Raw genomic sequence first — 11,850 nt, 5'->3', positions numbered from 1 at the left:
GCATAAAAGATGCCAGCAACTCTTCCATATTAGACCCTTAATTTTGAGGTTGTTGTTGCTGGAATTGTTGTTGTTGTGGTTGACCAACTTGTGCTTGCAACTCTCTAATTGCATTATCCGTTTTCTGCTGATTTAACTCCGTTAGTTGTTTATTTTGATGTACCACGGACATTAGAGCCTCTATCAAAGTACCATCTTTTCTAGTTCTGGACTTTGAACTTGTTGTGGTTGTTGCACTTGTTGCTGGAACTCACTCGGGCGGTTGTAACCAGCACTTACACTTGCAAGTTGCTTGGTACCATAACTAAAATTGGGGTTGTCTCTCCATCCTTGATCATAAGTGTTGGAGAAAGTATCATACCGCTGACTTGTGAAGATAACATTGACTTGCTCGACGTTCTCATAAGCTGGGTGTGATGGTTTTACAGCCACAGCTGCAATTTGTTGCATCATTGCCATCATGTTTCTCATTTGTTGACGTAATTCAGTAATCTCGCCAACTTGATTAACTTCCTTGATAGGTAGCTCTGATCCACGACTTGAAAATTGTTGAGAATTTGCTTCCCATACTCTCAATCAACTCTCTAGCTTGTGTCACCGTCTTGTTCATAAGTGCACCACCACTTGTAGCGTTAAGAAGATTCCTATCACTTGCATGGAGACCTTCATAAAAGTATTGAATAATCATTGCGTCACTAAATTGGTGATGAGGGAAGCTTGGCACCAATCTCTTGTATCGTTCCCAACATTCATACAACGATTCCCCCAAACTTTGTTCCATACCACAAATCTCCTTGAGAATTTGAGTAGCTTTCGACGCAGGAAAATATCTCTCCAAGAAAAATTTCTTCAAGCCATTCCATGTTGTAATACTACCAGACGGTAAGTGATATAACCAATCTTTGGCTGCAGCGAGTAAAGAGAAAGGAAAAGCACGCAACATTCTTTCATCCACATTGGAACCATTAGGTATCATGTTTGTGATAACCATTGGAACTCCATAAGATGCTTGTTCGGATCTTCCCATGAAAATACATGGAACTTTGGTATTTGACTAATCAACCCGGTTTAATATCAAAAGTCGAAGTTGCTTCAATACATCATTGTTGTTGGTCCAACTTCTGGGAAGCTAGCTCCTTGAGTATACGATTTGCATCACCCATTGCTTCCTCCAGTTTGTATTTCAGTAAGGTACCTGAAACACAATTCTCAAAACAAAATTAAAAAAAAAAAAGACAAGAAACCAAAACTAAATAACAAGCCGTATGCCTCCTCGGCAACGGCGCCAAAATTTGATCGTTGTCGTATGTGTCAAAAATAATTTCACTTTCTCACTCTACTAAATATAAATGATGTATGTGGTAAGAAAGAGTTCGTTCCCACAGAAAGGTTTTTGTTGTTATACAAATTTCAGTTTCTTAGTACCCAAGGCGGGATTTTGTTTTTATCAAAGCAATAAAATAAAGCAAAACAATAAAATAATTGGAAAATCAATAAGGAGAAGATATTGGTCACGAGATAGTATCATTCACAAACATGTATTTTCATCAATTATTAGAATTGGTATTTTAATCTCTCATTTACTAAAAGTCCTAGGATACCTTGATCGCAAGAATATCCCGCTAATTACCTGATTTCATCACAACCACGTTAAAAGATGCATATGTGAATTCTACCTAGAAAGCAACCTAAAGTGTAAAAGCACAATTAAATTTAACTCCCTAAGAGCAATAAGTTTTATGGAATAAGACTAATCAAAGCAACCGAACGTGTAAAAGCAGTAATTCGATTTAACTAAGGTTATGATTCATATGTGAATGTGACTAGTAGGATATATCACTACAAGCACTACTCACATTTATGCTACTTGTAATCAGGAATTTATCACTTTTTTCGTATAATAAGACCTAATCTAGCAGTAGATATGAAGACCAATATAATTGATTCCGGACTCAATCAAACTAGCAATCAAATCATACAACAATATTAATAATTAATCATAAACAATAAAGTTGAGACAAAACTAATCCATTGATTTAAATATCATGCTTGAGAAATCAACTTTTATCCCATAACCAATAATTGTATTTAGTTACTCATAGTAATGAAGTTCATCATAATCATTTTCATAAAATAAAGAAATGAAAAATATACGAAAAACAAACCCTAGTAGAATCGCCGCTCTCCTCCAAAACTCCAAGTAGTAGTCCTCTGCCATCGAATCTCTCAGTTTCTCTGCTCTTCAATGGGTGCCGCCATTAGTTCATCTCTTCTATGAATTTCTGAATTCGGGTATAATGAAAGAAAGGAAGGCTAATGATAAGATCATTGCTCCTCTGATTCTTAGGTCTTGTGTTAGAATGGAAGTTGATATCCTCTGACAGTTCATTTTCACCTCCTTCTCGTGCACCTTAGCCCGCTCCGAGTATAGCTCCCATGTGAATTGACCTCTTTGCCTTTTACGCTCCAAATGGATATTTTCTCCTTCTTTTGTTCATAGTGACTCCATTGCACCTAATAAACTCAAAAACAACCATAAGATACATATTTTACAAGAAACTCGCAAAGAAAGCATAAACAATAGATAAATATCACTCACAATACATGCTTAATGGTCTGGTCGCCAATAAAACACGATATGGTAGGACAACCAGGATCTTTATACTTCGGTGGTGTATTATGTGTGATAATGGAACTGACCTGTTCAGTGAGAAAAGCTTTCTTCTTCACATTCAATTTGCGTTTCACAGTGCAAAGATCTTTCAAAACTTTAGCATAAGATGGAATCTGCCTAATGGCATCAAGCAAAGGAATGTTAACTTTAACTTGCTTAAACACTTATAGAATCTCATTGTTGTGAGTTTCTTTTGTTTTCGGTAACAATCTTTGAGGAAAATGAGCACAAGGAATGTACCAAACCTCAGGCTCATCCTTCTCGTTCAAACTGGTTTCGTTATTGTTAGAAGGAGTGGCCTGGACAGTCGATGGCAGGTTCCTGATTTGCTCAATTTCCTCAAGAATTGGATCCTGATTACCTAAAACTCTACCACTTCTCAAAGTGGTAATGGCATGGACATGATCCGAAGGTGTAACTCCAGATTGGTTCACCTCAAATGTACCTTTTGCATTTGGGTGAGGCTGATTAGGGAAGGTTCCCTTATCCCTCGCACTCATCTGGCTAGACAGCTATCCTAATTGATGTTCCAAGTTCGTTATCGATTTTTGGGTAGTCTGTTGGAATTGAGAGGCACTTTGCTGGAATTGAGCAAATTGCCTCATGTTTTGACTAAGTTGTAAAGTATTCTGCGTCAACAACTTTGGAATTTCTACCAAACTAGGATCTGTTTGTGTGAAACCTGACAACATGTTGCTACTTGATTGGTCTTGATATTGACCCTTAGACCATGAAGAGTTAGGGTGTCTCGACCACCCTGGGTTATATGTGTTCGAGTAAGGATCAAATCTTTGGCGATTGTCCTGATAGAAAGCATTTGCTTGCTCTCTGACATTATCATCAAAGGAATGGTCTACAAACGGTCTAGAACTAAACTGACTTTGTTCTAATGACTTGATTCGCATTGCCAGAGCAGCAATTTTGGCATCAGAGTCAAAATTAATATCAACTCTATGCACTTCACTCCTATTAGGTGCAGATTTCTTAATGGGTTCCTTAGCGTCCCATTCCTAAGTTTTTTCAACTACTTCATGCAAAAATTTATACCCCTAATCAGCACTCTTGTCCTGAAATTCACCCCCACATAATGATTCTACCATGGTCATGGTTTTGTAATCTAATCCTTCGTAGAGAATCATAGTGAGTCTCAGGGTATCAAATCCATGGTGCGTACATTGCAACAAGATATCATGGAATCTCTCTAAGTAATCATAGAGAAATTCTCCTTCTTGTTGCGAAAAATTGTTAAGACTTTGACGTAAAGCCGTGGTTTTATGTCTAGGGAAAAATTTATGCAAAAATAACTTTGTCATCGCATCCCAAGTGTAGATGGAAGAAGACGGTAATGCATCATGCCACGATTTTGCTTTATCTTTCAAAGAGAATGGGAATAATCTCAATCTCAAATACTCATCGGTCAAGTCTTTAATTTTCACAGTACCACATAGTTCCTCAAAGTCCCTAATGTGGTAATAAGGGTTCTCATTTTCTCTGACATAGAAGTTTGGCAGAGCCTGGATGGTATTAATTCTAATCTCAAAATGTGCTTTAGTGGTCGGAAAAACAATGCATGAGGGTTGGCTCACCCTAGTCGGGTACATATATTCCCTTAAGGTCTTAACAGGAGGGTCTTCATCATCGGTTCCAGACATATCTCAATGCTCTATTTATCCCAACCAGTAGTGGGATCCTTTAGCACAAACTAGGCAGAAAGTGACAAAATTCAAATCCTAGCTTGGAAAACAAATGCAATGCACAACAAGCAAACAAACAAGTATATAAAACTATCTTTACCAGTTTACTTACTTCCACACACCGCAACAGCAAGAAATTAAGCACACACAAAAGTTGCAAGTAACTTACCCGCGACGCTCTTATATTAACACTTTATTTCACAGAACTTATGTGGCTGAGCAATCTTTAGCTCCTAAGGTACCTGAAAATCAAACAAACTAAAGAGATAAAAAGGATTTAAAAAGTATCAACTAGAGTAGTTACCAGCCACTCCCCGACAGCGGCGCCAAAAACTTGATGTATCGGAGAACCGACTTTGTTTTACCGCAAGCGCACGGTGTCCAAATTGTAGACAACAGCAAATGTGGTTCGTTCCCACAAGGAGTTTTCTAAACTACTTCTAACTAATACAATCAACTTCCTAATAAAAAAAACAAGCAAATAAATTGGATGCAAACAAAATTATTAAAGTGGCGAGCAAGATGAAAAAAGGGTCAAGGATCCGGAAATCCTTCATAGGCTAGATTTACTTGTGATTTATCACGAGAGTCTCTATTTTACTCATGTACAATGGCAACGCCTGGCTACTTAAACATGGAAGATATGTCGTTAAGATTTATTGATAATCGACTAAGAACTGTTTGATCTCGAAGGCATACAAAGTAGAAGAGTGTTCATGAATCTAATATCAATCAGGTCACAATGGGATTGTCTATAACTTCCCTATGTAGTATACTTGGCATAAAACATGAAAAGGTTTATAAAACAACAACCAATATGTGAGATACTCAAACATAACAATAAGCTTTTGATTAAAGAAACTCTTGTTTGTAAACACAAATAATCTAGCCTACAAGTTCATCCTGTCACCCTAATAAAGGTTTAGCAAGTCATGGCTTTCTCAAAAACCATAGAAATTGATATAGAAAATAATGATCTAATCATAGTAAAAGGAAAGAAAACTTAAACCTAGTTTCTTCCTTGTAAAACGGCCTCCCTCCATTCGTCTCTGCCTTTCGTTTATATATGCATCTCAATTCTCTCTTTGTGACTGCTACCAGCACCTCCAAAACCCGGTCCAATTACGAACACCAATAGCCAAATCCAGGTCCTGTACAAATCTCATCTCCCAACCATTTCAAATCCAAATACTCTTTCCTCAATCCAACTACAACACTGGACCATCTGAACGTCTTCCTTCACAGGCAAAACCAATAGCCAAATCTGAATACGAACACCAATAGCCAAATCCAGGTCCTGTACAGAACCCATCTCCCAACCATTTCAAATCCGAATACTCTTTCCTCAATCCAACTACAGCACTGGACCATCTGAACGTCTTCCTTCACAGGCAAAACTAACTCAGCCACAATCGGCTAACCCACTGATACATACCTTCTTTCTCTCATCTTCACCCAGTGATAACATTAGCCTCATAGAAATGTCAGCACATATAGATCATCACTAATTCCAGTGTGCACAATACAGATTACCACTAACCCAAGCTTCATTCCATCTTCATTCACATCTCCACTTTCGTTTCTTGCTGTTGTATGGCTGCACAATTCCCCACTGCTATGAATGAGAACAACACACTAACCATCATCATTTCCATAGAAGCCTGATTGGCATCTCCATTACCCATCGAAATCTCCATCTTTTCTTCGCAGGCACATCATCTCAATTAAGTCTAATGTCTCAAATGTCCAATTAAACCCAGATGCAATCGACTGCTGCTCTTAACCCCATACAAAACGGAACAAGTTCAGTTAACAGATAACTCCTCAATCTTCTGCTGTGTCTTCTTAATGTACAAATGAACAACCCCCAAGCTCTCAGTTCACCACCGTATGTACCATACCCAGCAGATTCTCCTTCATTTGATACATACCAGCAGACCCGAATTCCATAGTACAACTCCATAGAAAACCAATTAAACCAGAACCCATTTCAGCCTACGGTTACATGGCGAGAACCCCTTGTCACTAAAATAAATCAACACCCCCAACTCCGTTGCCGCTGTTGCAGTTCAATTCCATCTCCATTCTCTCTTCACAGTTTTCTCTTCACCTACTGTCATTTCTCAATCACTAATTGCAAAGCAATCCCAAACTTAGCCGCTACCTGCTTAAGAATCAAAAACTCACAGTAGATCCACTCCATATCCAATCAATTCGTCTTCAAAATTCTAGCACCAACAACATAAATAATCAATACCCATCTATTTGATTCACCATCTCAGATTGATGCCGGCAACCCGAAGATTAACGAATTTCGGATCTCCTTTTCAAAGAGCTGCTGCCATGAATTACCTCTGTAACTCCCAACATCAGATCCCATTCCGTGTTGTCTCGATCTCACACCATAGAAAATGGTCGCAACAGTATTTAGGAGAAATGAAAAACACTCCAACGAAATTAAGCTCAGATCCACTTTCTTTATGAAGAACATCATATGAGGAAATGAAAAGAAAATTTGTTTTGTTTATGAGATGCGGTGGAGGAAATGAGGCCACGTTTATTCCTCCGTAGCCACTAGTGGGCTGGGCTTGAGTGGTGCTTATATATAACATACCATGCCAACCACATTTGAAGCTCTAATGATATGAGTCATTCTGAATCTCTGATGCTTTTCGCCTCGTACGCCATTTAGTTTCCTTCGTGGGAATTGAATAAATGTCCATCATTTTGGCGCTGCTGCCGGGATTTGTTTTTAGATTTATTTTTGTACAGTATTTTCAATTTATTTTAGATTTTTTTTTTTTTATGTGTTTCTTTTTGTATTAGTTTTCTTAAAATTTTTAAGGACGATGACTTCTTATGGGAAGACGTCACCTAACAAAACATTATCCTTATCACACAATAATGATATGATATCCATCTTCATCTTTAAATCTATTTGGGTCCATTAACGATTTTTCTTCTGTTCATATTTACCCTCTACACAACAATAAGAGTTTTCATTCTGTTCTTTTGAGATCGAGATCCTCTCTTTCTCTTTCTCCAACGAAAAACACCACCACCACTTCCACCTCTGTTACCACCACCGCCACCTCGCTTTTCTCTTTCGTCATAGCCATAACCTCCGCCACCATCTTCAATTCGAACATGTTGTAGTAACCTAATTTCATTTAAGAAAGAGACTTTTCGGACATAATAAACGATAGATAAATAAATTCTGGTTGGAAATTAGTAGATGAATCAACTGAGATCGAGATATAATCATTATTATCATCAGTTCATCATTAAGATTCAAGAGAAATCTCTTTTTAGGATTTAATTTCTGGTAATTCTTTGTTTTTTTTTTAGATTCCGATCTGCAAATTTAGGTCTAAATTCATAAAATCAAGCTTAGATTTCAAAATTATGTAGAGATTGTTGAACTTTGTTTCATTGTTTTTTGTTGTAAATGCAGTTGCATGTCTTAGGGGTACTAATACTATAGATTGGTGTAGTAGAATTGGAGTCGGATGAGTTGGAGGTGGTGCTGGTGGAAGTGGAGGATTAGGTTGTGGAGTATGAGATGCTTCTGTGTTGGTGATGGACGAGAATTCATTTTCTCATATTGGGTACTCTGCATATTAATTTGATCTTCTCGTAATTGAATCTTTGTGGTATTAAATTTCTGTTGAATTTCTTGTATGTATCTAATTGTTGAGTGCAGTTCTTAAGGCACTGGTACTAGTACTAGCTTTACTAATGAATTTCAATGGCTTATCTCAGATCAGGAAGCAGATGTTGAGTTTGACGGAGGCAAACAGAGGCTAGAATTTTTAACACGCAGGACGCACCATTTGAGGTGTTTTCATGAATAAAGTTTGAATGGGAGTATAGTTTTATATTTGTTTTACATTTAGAATTGGTCTTGTACGACTCTTTAATTGTTATACAGTAGTCTCATCGTTCCCTTTCTTGTGAAACTTAGAATTGTATACCTAATATTTGAATTGTTTCTTAAACTATGGTGGTGTTGATTTTATATAAGGCGACGAGATAGTCGGCAGTAGTTAATGATAATGGGTCTTTGACTAATGTTTTAGGAGATGGATTTTTGTTTGGACCTTATTGAATGACTATCAACTTGAATAGCATTTTTTGTAGATTATTAACGAGGTAATTGTAGGATTTGTAGTATAATGGTAATGATATTTTTTTGTTCGCTACTGAAATATCATGTCTGTTTTAGTGGTTTTGAACCCACAAGATGGATACTCCACACAGCCATTTGATATTTTCCAGTGGCATTTCTACAAGGAAGAGAAATTATAGTAGTAACCAGCCGCTGAAGGCCTGGTTTTATCTGTGATGCTTTACTCGATTGTTGATTATATCTATTATTACTTATTGTTGCTCTCTTAAAGTACTATGTTTAATGTTTCGTAGGAAGATATATGGCGTATTGGGTGGCAGAATAGTGGAATGCAATCCAAGAACGAGAAGGATATGATTCTTCTAGGAGGTATCGTTTTAGTGTGCAAACTATTGAAATTGTTTTTGCTATGAATTTCATAATTTCATGGAAATTTTGTTTTGGGAACTGTTTGGTAGGGCTTGAAGGTTGGTATCAGAACGTTTAGGCTAGAAACACAAAACAAACAAGTTTTAAACCCATAAATGGGCTCAACTCCTGTTATTGACCCAATTTTTTATGGGATCAACTATGGTTATTGATCCATTTATGGGATCAATTCCTGTTGTTAACCCAATTTTTTATGGGATCAACTACTGTTGTTGATCCTTTCAACTCCTATTGTTGACAATATTTTCTTGGGTAAGTATAATCATGCTTGTAGTTTAAATCATTTAATTTTCTTCCAATGTTGAACTTGTGGTGCAATGGTAGCATGACCGACTCCATGTCAGATGATGCGTGTTCGACTCACGCCAAGTTCACTCCATTTACATGGATCAACTTCTACTGTTGATCCTTTTTTTTTGGATCAACTACCGTTGTTGATCCCCTAAATTGGATCAACTTCTACTGTTGGTTTTATTTTAATTTGGATCAAGTACTGTTGTCCATACAAAAATATCTGAACCAGTGGTGGCGGCGGCGGCAGACTAGTGGTGGCGGCGGCGGCAGACTAGTGGTGGTGGCGGCGACCGGACTAGTGGTGGTGGACTATTGGTGGTGGTGAAGCAGTGGTGGTGGCGGGGGTGAAGTGGTAGAGGAAGAAATTTGTTCTATTTTGAAATAAAGAAAAATATTATATGAGTGAGGGTATTAAGGTAATCTAATTTTAAATGGATAAGGTTATTAAAAAGTATGTTAATATTTATTGTTGTATAAGGATATATTTATTGGGTGTCAAAAATAGGAACATATAAATAATGTACCCCTTTAGCTTCTATATTACCCAGTTCTTCGCCGGATGACGGATCTTACTTGTTATTCCTGTAAAAGCTTTAAAAGATAATTGTTAACTAAATATCGAGACCTAGCTAGTGTAAATGTGGGTATAAAAGTATCGGACTTAGGTGTTTATCAGAAGCTGTACCGAATGATGGAGATTCTTTTATTTAGTTTCTTATTAGTGATTCTTGAGACGAGCATATACTGTGGTTTATAAAGTTGTTGTTTTGTAATGTTTTAGGAATGTTGTCATTTAGTTCCTTTGATATGGACCTGGAATTGGCATGTTGCGACACTAAGTGAAACAAAAGAAATCCAATCCAAATTTGGATGAAGTGGTTATCCAGCGAAAGAGCTTGATATTTTGGCAGGATGGAACTTTATTGAGAATATGAAAAGAGAGCATGTTCATTGGCTGGATTTTTCTAAAATGTTGTTGCCAAGTAGAAAAAAAATTGAATTTAGAGGGACATTACTGAAAACTACAGCTGGGATGACTGCCACTGTGACTGGGATGCGGCAACTACAGCTGCATTTCTACTGAAAACTGAAAGATGGACTACCAAACTCTTAACGTACGTTAATAGTGTGCGTGCCAGTCTATGGTCACGGCTGCCACTGCGACCTGACTACCAGAGACTTTGGGATGCTTGGAAACATTTATGCAGGCACTAAGCCTTGCAGAGCAAAGCAAGGTCAACCACCGTGGGTGCCAAGTATCTTGATTTATCACACAATAATGGTAAAATCTCAGTAGGAACTGGAAAAATCCTAAAAATCAACATCTAATATTGGCATGCACATGGTAGGAAACAGAATATAATGATGTTCAGCACATGGAAATGTTGATTATTTTTTTTGATCGTTCAAATAGGATAGTTTAAAGGCACACAAGCCATGTGCGGACATATATAATTGAAGAAGAGCAAAACGCCCACGACGAAAACAACATAACAAAAATAAAGCTAAAGTAAGAACACAAAAAATATCAACAGAAGAAGACACTTTTTGTGAGACTTAACAAACAAAATACAAATTGCAAACCATATTAAAGATCGCGACCTACTGTCAATTAGTAGACTCGTCAATATTCTCTATAGGCAAATCATCGTGAGTTTTCGAGAGATTGTTAAACATTTCTTCACGACTAGTTTTTAGAAGTGGAAATTCTAAGCCCCGTGAAGAATCTAACTGCACGAATTTATCTGCGGAGACTTTGTTATCAACTTTAGGTTTAGGAGGCTTTTTCTTCTTTAGACTTGAAATAGTACCATTTGGGAACATACCTGTAAGTTTGGATTTTGAACTCAATTTCTTACATGTCCCTGTAATTGGCTCGAACAATGATGGATTCGCGATGCTTACCCTTGAAGTAGCCTCCTCCTCTTCTTCTCCTTCTTCGAGTCCATGGAACCTTATATGGGTTTCAAAGCCGGGGGGAATAGAGGGGTCAGTAGATGAGGTTCTTACGCATTCCACAACCGTTAGACCAATTATTTATTTAACCATCTTCCTGTTCTCGGAAACACATGCATCTACTTGAGAAATGACAACCTCCTTTTCTTCTCCAAGACCTTGAAATCTGTTTTGTGTTTCGACTCGGGTAGGAATCAAAGGGGCAAACAAAGAGGAGCTTGCATCTGCCGGATTTGAACAGCAACCTGTTTTCATCTCGACAACCACTTTAGAAGCTTCTGAGTTTCTCTGTTCTTCTTTGACCTCCTTCTCTTTGTCTGGGTAACTTCAATAAGAATGACCACATCTTCTCTCTTGTTTGCCTGCTTTATCATATATAATATTTTTGCCTGCCTTGGCCATTGCATTACATTCTAAAATTTAAAGTTTAGATAATGTTAAGATAATGTAACAACCGTATAACCTATTGCACATGTTAAGATAATGTTTTGGGCAAGACTTCGTCAAATCATAATCTAGCACCAAATCTTTAGCATAGCCGTACAAGATTACAAGTGTTGATACTAATAATTACAGTTATGAAAGACAACAACATTACCTATTACAGTTGTGAAGATTATTAGTTTCAAAATTTTTTCTTTAATTTTAAGGGGTTTCCATTCCAGTCGATTTAA

General features: G+C 37.3%; 2 long non-coding RNA genes across 4 annotated transcripts; one reads left to right on the top strand and one right to left on the bottom strand.

Annotated features, from left to right (window-relative positions):
- Positions 1-2,012: 2,012 nt before the first annotated feature.
- On the bottom strand, positions 2,013-6,786 carry LOC113276562. Its single transcript, XR_003324529.1, has 2 exons — positions 4,538-6,786; positions 2,013-2,514 (listed from the first exon to the last, which is right to left on the bottom strand). It is a non-coding gene; the product is annotated as an uncharacterized LOC113276562 (long non-coding RNA).
- A 635-nt stretch (positions 6,787-7,421) lies between these two features.
- On the top strand, positions 7,422-9,109 carry LOC113276563. 3 transcript variants are annotated; one of them, XR_003324532.1, is made up of 4 exons: positions 7,422-7,693; positions 7,823-7,976; positions 8,131-8,206; positions 8,791-9,109. It is a non-coding gene; the product is annotated as an uncharacterized LOC113276563 (long non-coding RNA). The 3 variants fall into 3 exon arrangements; XR_003324531.1 differs by having other exon boundaries at positions 7,823-8,206; XR_003324530.1 differs by lacking the exon at positions 8,791-9,109 and having other exon boundaries at positions 8,131-8,446.
- The last annotated feature ends 2,741 nt before the right edge of the window (positions 9,110-11,850 follow it).

Source organism: Papaver somniferum, chromosome 4 (assembly GCF_003573695.1).
Source record: "Papaver somniferum cultivar HN1 chromosome 4, ASM357369v1, whole genome shotgun sequence".
Taxonomy (NCBI): domain Eukaryota; kingdom Viridiplantae; phylum Streptophyta; class Magnoliopsida; order Ranunculales; family Papaveraceae; genus Papaver; species Papaver somniferum.
This window is presented reverse-complemented; position numbering and strand designations above follow the sequence as displayed.